Consider the following 7532-nt stretch of genomic DNA (forward strand, 5'->3'; position numbering starts at 1 on the left):
ATTTCAAAATAAACAAATACTTTTGTATGTTTAAATAAAAATCTAGTGCTTCAGCTTAGTGTGCCTAACGCGTCCACGCAGCTGACCTACTTTAGCTGGACTGAGGTTTGAATATCAGAGCAATGCAAATACTGTTATGATTGCTGTAAAGGGGTTCGCTTTGTTGATCAATATTATATTTCATTTTTTTCACTTGTTGTTGTGATTTTATTTAATTGCTGTTGTTGTAGTGCTGTTGAGTTATTTTATTGAATCATATATATATATATGTATGTATGTATGTGCACTACATTAAATACATGTATTAATTTCGCATTTCTTTAACAGAGACTAAGTTTTTGTTGTTGTTTTTGTTTTTGTTTTTTGCTTGCTATTTTTTTTTAATTTTGTTTTTGTGCTGACTGTTGTTGCTGCACAAAATTATTTGAATTCATTTCGGAGGTTTTCGTTAGTTTTCGTTTGTTTTCGGCTAATGTTATTATGACTGTTGTTTATATTTTGTTTTAGTTGTAATGCTTAAACTAGCGTTACTTAACTGCTTAACTGATATGCGATTAGCTTCACTTACACTTGTTGTTCGTCTTGTTCGTGTTGCTGTTGTTGTTGTTGCTGTTATTATTGTTGTTGCTGTTATTATTGTTATTTCTGTTAAATTATAATTGTTGTTGCTCATTGCAGTAATTGACGTGCATTGCTTTTGTTTTCATTGCAAAAATTTTTTTAGCAATCAGCTGTGAGCGCACATGTGCTGTTAAACGTTTGTACACATTATTTGCCTTACACATTAAAACCGCTTTACATTCTGTTATTGTTGCTATTCATTGAATCATTCATTTATTCACGCGGGCTTTTTGTGTTTGATTTAAAAAAGTAAAAAAGAAGAAAAAACTATTTCAACATTTATTTAAAATTAAATTAAAAATTATAGTTTTTAAATGCAATCTAAAGTTGCACATAATGTTTTTTTTTTTCAAATTTTTTTAATTCGTATAATTATTTTTGTTTATTTTTGTCTTAACAAAAAAAAAACTACTAAATGATTAATAACTTATTTGTTGCGGTATTAGCATTGTTTAATTATTATTATTTTTTTTTTCATTTTTCGAAATGTGTTAATTTATAAACATTTTAAACTTTTACTCTTGCGGAACCGGCAAAATTTGTTCCATAAATAAATAAGCTAAATATAATTTTAGTTTTATTTTATATTTTAAAAAACATTTTTCGTTTTTTGTTTTTCAAATTTTAGCAAACTTTTTAAAATTATTTAAAATTTTTTCAAATAATATATTGAAGCGCATATATTTTTCATTTCAACACATTTCTTTCGCGACAAGTTTCAAATGCTGAACTATTTGGCGGCGTTGTTTAAGCGCAAATAGTCAAACAAAAACTAGCTTTGCTAAATGCTGTACGAGCTTTCGCATACCTGTTGCTGTGCTTTCGCCACTCACACTTTTCATACATATATATATGTGTGTGTGTGTATGTGTATGTGTAAAATCTTAAGTAAACTGTGTACAGCAGTTAAACGCAATTGTGTAGCGACTCAAATAAAACAAGAAAGCAAGAACAACAACAACATTGCTTATGGCAATGCAACAACAATTTAAGACAAGTTTATTTTTGTATTGTGATCATATCACGACTGTTGTTGTTGTTGCTGTTGCTGTTGCTGTTTGAGCTCAGTTTTGCTACCAAATTTGATGCTAAATAATGATTTAATGAACTTTTTAAATGATGGATAATTTAAATTGCTAACACTACAAACAACTTCAGAGCGAAGAAAGTGATATACTTGTCTATCACGCATTCAAAAACAAGAAAAAAAAAATAGCGTTTATTGCAAAGGCTGATGAGCTTCAAAAACATTTGATGATCATCAACTATACTTAGTTATCTATCAAGATTTGGCACTAAATAGTTTTTAAATGGGGTACGGCAGGTGTTGGTAACATAGTTATCTTGATGAAGAGGTCCCATGACAACAAGTGGTATCAGAATATGTCCATTACAGGTGTTAACTATGGCAAGCTATATTCTGATAATGCACTGGTGTTGATAGAAAAAAGGCCTGTTTTATGATGAAATCAAATGTAGTGTGACCGGTAAAGGTCATTAAGTTTTCTTAATGAAAAGGTTCCATGGTGAGTAGTCGTATCACAATGGATCTGTAGCATTTAAATAAATTAATCAATTGAACTGATTGCCACAGACTTAACCTAACTGAACCTACTAAGAAAAAGAGGAATGTAGTGGTATCACAATGGACCTATAGGTTCTAAGAGAATTGATTAATTGGACTAACTGTTATAGCCTTAACCTTATTAATCTATTTTAAGAAAAAATTAGAGGAATCTATTAATGGTCACATTTGCTTATTATTAATGAGTTATCATTTATAAGAAGCAAATATATTTTCGTGGTTAATTCTAGATATTTTAATGAGATTCTTAAAAATATATAAGAAGTGTTATAAATAGGTTCTTCTTATAATTTTTTTTGCTTAAGTGATTTCACCTAATATAGCAACTTCAGTGTCAAACTATTTGATCGTTAACCGGGATATCATTCATGATAATGAACAAAATTTTTTGATAATTTTTAAATTCAAAATCGTTTTTCTTTCACAAATAAGTTCTTTTGAACTCCTAGAAGAAGCATAGGTCCACTTTCCTTTCATAGGCAAATGCAATTTTCCTATTTTCCTAAAAGTAAGACTCGCATGGTGTTAAATCATTTGAATACTAGGGGCGGTTTAAATTGTCGATAGAGGTAAATACCAATAAATGGACACCCTGTAAATGCGTATCTTCAAAAAATTTTGTTTACTTTCGAACAAATCTTTTATAAGTTGGTCTTTTTTATACTATTACAGTAAATATTTTGAGTTTTTCTTAGATATTTATTGAAACTATATGAAGCTAAATTAAGATAGAGAGATGATCAATAGAGCGTTTCCATTTAAAGTAGAGCACTACGGATTTTAGATTTTTTGCAACCGTAGCCGTATAGGTATGGATAAGTTTGTAAAAGAAAAGTGCAATATATATAAACAGAAGTCAATATAGTGTGTTTTAATTATGATAGTAAAGCAATAATAAGTGAATACGTAATACATATATTTGTATTAGTGTTTTTTATTAACTACATAAAAATTAATATTAAAAATTGAATTTTAAGTAATTAATTAATATTAATTTAATATATCAATAATAGTCACACATGTAAAATTATTTTTAGTAATAAAAGGGGAAGAAACTGTCGCATTGTTTGGAATAGATATGAACAGTTTTTGCAGGAGTAGTCGAAGAATAATTATGTTAGTTTACGCAGAGATGGGGAGCATAATGTCTAGTCATTATAGATATGCGTTGATATAAACATTTATAAATAATTAGATAATTAATTGATTTATCTATTTCAGGAAGGCAGAGACGTATGAACTTCATCAAAAAGATTTTTAAATCAGAACACCAAGTAGAAGAAAGTGCAAGTATGTTATGTATACTATAAATATTTAGTATATTATTTATTATATATATTATATTATTATTTAATAATGAATTTAAATATTTCTTTGTATAATTGGCATGCCATACTAATTCTGTTCAAAATTCCAAAAATTTTCATACTAAACTAAACGAATATAAAAATTTGTTAAGCTATTTTTGTTAGTCGAAAAAAACAAATTATATATTAAAAAGTTTTTTGTTGTATTTAAATAATGAAAAATGCTATATTAATATATATATTTTGTATATAATATTGTGTATATATTTATAAAATCTCGAAAAAATTTTTTAATAGTTGATATTGAATTAGTTTCAATAAAAATAATTTAAAAGTTATGTAGCAAATGTTAGAATTAATCCACCTTCGAGAATGTAAACAATCAAGATTGAAAAAATAAGTTTCCTTAAATCCGTAGTGTGAACGTTACTTAAGTTCGACTTTATTGGTCAAATAAACTATCAACAGAAAAGCAAATGCATTTTATAATGCTAAGTTTTATTCTTCAATATTTTTTTTATACATATAATATTTTTATACAAATTAATTTTTTTATGTGTTATTAAATTAGTTAGACATTTATAACGATTGACATTTTAATTTAACAAGTACTGCCAGGTACTTTAATTTTTTATTTATAATATGTTTACACTTCACAATTAACAGACTTTAATTAGCGATAATTGCACAAAAAAAGTGTTTATACTATAGCAGCTAAAAGAAATAATAGCAAAACAAAGTTAAATATTAATTATATATTTATAATGTGTAAATATTAAATTTGCAACGCTATTAAAAATTATAATTTACTTTATATAAATTTAGAAAGAGATAATTTTTCTGATCAGTTCGACTTTAAATTGAGTTAATCTTATTTGTCTGTTTGTTAGCATATTAATCCATATATTTATCTGTCGTTTTGTGGGTAATATTTTTTTTCAACAAATACTTTTTGAGAATTAATAATAAATTATATGTGAGAATAGAATGAGAATAGAGGAAGTAAAAGTATCTTTTTCTATAGCTGTCATATATATTAAATTAAATGATGATAGAATATTTTTAATAATTATTGTAATGTAGATTAATTGTATATGTGTATGTATGTACAGAGATACAGGTGTAATTAACTTTAATTTTTTTTTATAATAACTTGACTGAGCTGGTTTTGTTAAATAAATGAATCTGCACATTGAACGAAAATATTTTATGCGAACTTCGCGGTTTTGTTTTGAAACGCTGCCAGCGAACTTTGACCACATTTTGAAGTTGCTGTATAGCTCCAATGTCATGCTAAATTATTTACTGTTAACAATGTCAAGTTTAATTTTTTATAAACTATTAGCTACGTTTTATAATTTGCATAACTCTAAAAATATTCACATTTGTTTTTAACTACTTTAAATATTTCAAGTGATACGCGAAGAGTAAAACTTGGTAACCGCTTTGATTTTATAACTATAAAAATAAAATTATTTGACAATGCCTATAATCATTTTGAATGAATTAATCCTAACAGCTTCTATATCCAGGTTAGCTTAATTTTAATAGCTAATTATTATTATAAAGCCATATTCCATCAGGAACATAGACTATTTATATAATATCGGCAGGTACTTCTGCTTAATGCTAAATATCTTAATACGTTAAATGATTTATTAGTTTCATTCCGGATTGTTTTTCTCCAGGTGGTACGAGACCTACCGGATCTTCTATTGCCTTGAGGATTCCATTGCAGGGCAGCATGACAGACCTTTTCGTATGATTTTCTTAATATGTACCCGAGCCAGTTGTATTTTCGTCGTTTCATTTGCATGTTGATGTTTTCTTGTTTTGTGAGTTGTCACCACATGGGGCTACCTAATTCTCAATATATTTCGCAGACATCTATTGGTTAAAGACTCAAGCAAGCGGCAAGTTTCATTGCTCACCAGCCATGTTTTAGGGCTATACAGCAGAATTGATTTGACACATGCATTATATACATTGATCTTAGTCTTCGGAGATAATTTGCTTGAGCTCCAAATGTTACGGAGACTTATAAGTGCAGATCTTGCCTTGTTAATTCTGCTTCGTATGTTAATGGCTGCGCCTCTCGTTGTATTTATTGTACTCCCAAGGTAGTAGAAATTTATAACGGTTTCAATATTGGTGTTACTGATTGTGAAAGTTATTAGCTAAACTGTTCAATTACCATAAAAACTCTTTAAATTATAGTTACGGTTCTATTGGTCTTTATTAGTTAATGAATTGAACTTTGGAGTTTCTTTGGGTATGGGCATGGACCGACTACGATCTATATGTAGACCTAAAAAGAATACTCCATGAAAAGAGTTTGGCTTCTATAAAGAAGTGATTGCCAAAACTTAGCTCTATTCATTTTATTTATTTATTATAATTAAATACAAAATATGAAATCTTATAACTAAGATAGGAAATACGAGCGTTAACTGTCAGGACTTTTACTTCCGATATTATAAATTAAATTTCATTAACTTGATTACAGGCTTTAATATATTTATAAATCACAACGTATATTTTCAATAGTAATTGCCTTAAGTATGAGATCTCGGGATGGTGTGCTATTACAAAATGGTCGATGGATGGTGTACTATTACAAAATTGATGATTGATCGCCACTCTAAAGATATTAATGAAAAAGCTTTGAATGTCCCATACGCAAAATGTGACATTGCTGACGAGTGCATGATTGTGGGTATATTGCTTTTAATCCACTGGTATTAATCGAATTGTAGCGATGGTTGCTCACTGACCATTCCATAGTCCTTTCGTCTTCCAGATATTTGTTTATAAATTTTAAAATGAACTTTGTTTATTTCGTTCCCATCAAATACACAAGTATGGTTGGTTGCGTATTTCGCTTTGGCCTAAGTTCGCTTAACTTCTTACGGTATGTACCGACTAACTGAGTTTTTACTTTTTCTATATTGGTATGTCTCCTAGTAAATGTTTTATTTGGTAACATGTCAATAATTTATAATAAGATTTATAAAAACTATTTATAAAAACTATTTTATTTTGTATATTTTAAAAAAAATTTTAAAATTATTTTGCAATTCTAGAGCCAACAATCATTCAGAATATGTTTACTAACACATGGAAAAATAAATCAATGCTAATGATATTGTTCTGAAAGCCACAAAACGATTTTCGTTTTAGAACAAATATGGATGGCCTGTATGGAAATGTGACTATTTAATTTATTAACAAAGTAATTGCGACAAAATCGAGCCTCATAGTCTCACGGTGTAACACGATGTAAAGAATATTTAGCAGTTATTGTGAGTACATCTATATATACTGATTTACCCAGCAATATACAATAAATATACAATAATATACAATAAATATACAATAAAAAAAATGTTATTTATAACCAGCTATTTGAATGACGTTATACTATATTAAAAATCGCCTACTATACAAAGGCCCTGTATATAAAAAATATTAAAAATATTGCAATTAAGGTACTCAAACCTTGAATGTATGGATGATCAAAATGTTTCTGATGCGTCATACTGGTATTAATTCAAATGTAAGCCCGCAGATAATTAAGATCAGATAAGAAATAATGGGGTCAATTGTACAATAGGTACTATCTTACAACAATAATTAGTGCCTTTTGATGGGGTGTTCATGTCTGTATGTATTCGAAATCAATATTTATTCTATTGCATTATAATCGATGATATATATACACATATGGTTGTAAGATTTTACAAGTCTTTCTTTTTCTAATTATGAAATTCTGAATTTTGTTGATCGCAACTTCCCCCCTCGGTTATTAATGATTTTGAATTAGTTAATTGCTTTATTGTTCATATGAAATAATTTTATTGGCATCTTATGTCATTCGGTAATTATAGTTTATTGAATGAATAATGCAAATCAATTAGTAAAAAAATGGGCAAAGTTTAATTTTCTTTGTTTAAATTGTTTATTGCTATTGTTTATATTTGGCTCTGACGCTACTTGATTATTGTTGATTTAATCACTCG

This window comes from Teleopsis dalmanni, chromosome X (assembly GCF_002237135.1).
Source record: "Teleopsis dalmanni isolate 2A chromosome X, ASM223713v2, whole genome shotgun sequence".
NCBI lineage: Eukaryota > Metazoa > Arthropoda > Insecta > Diptera > Diopsidae > Teleopsis > Teleopsis dalmanni.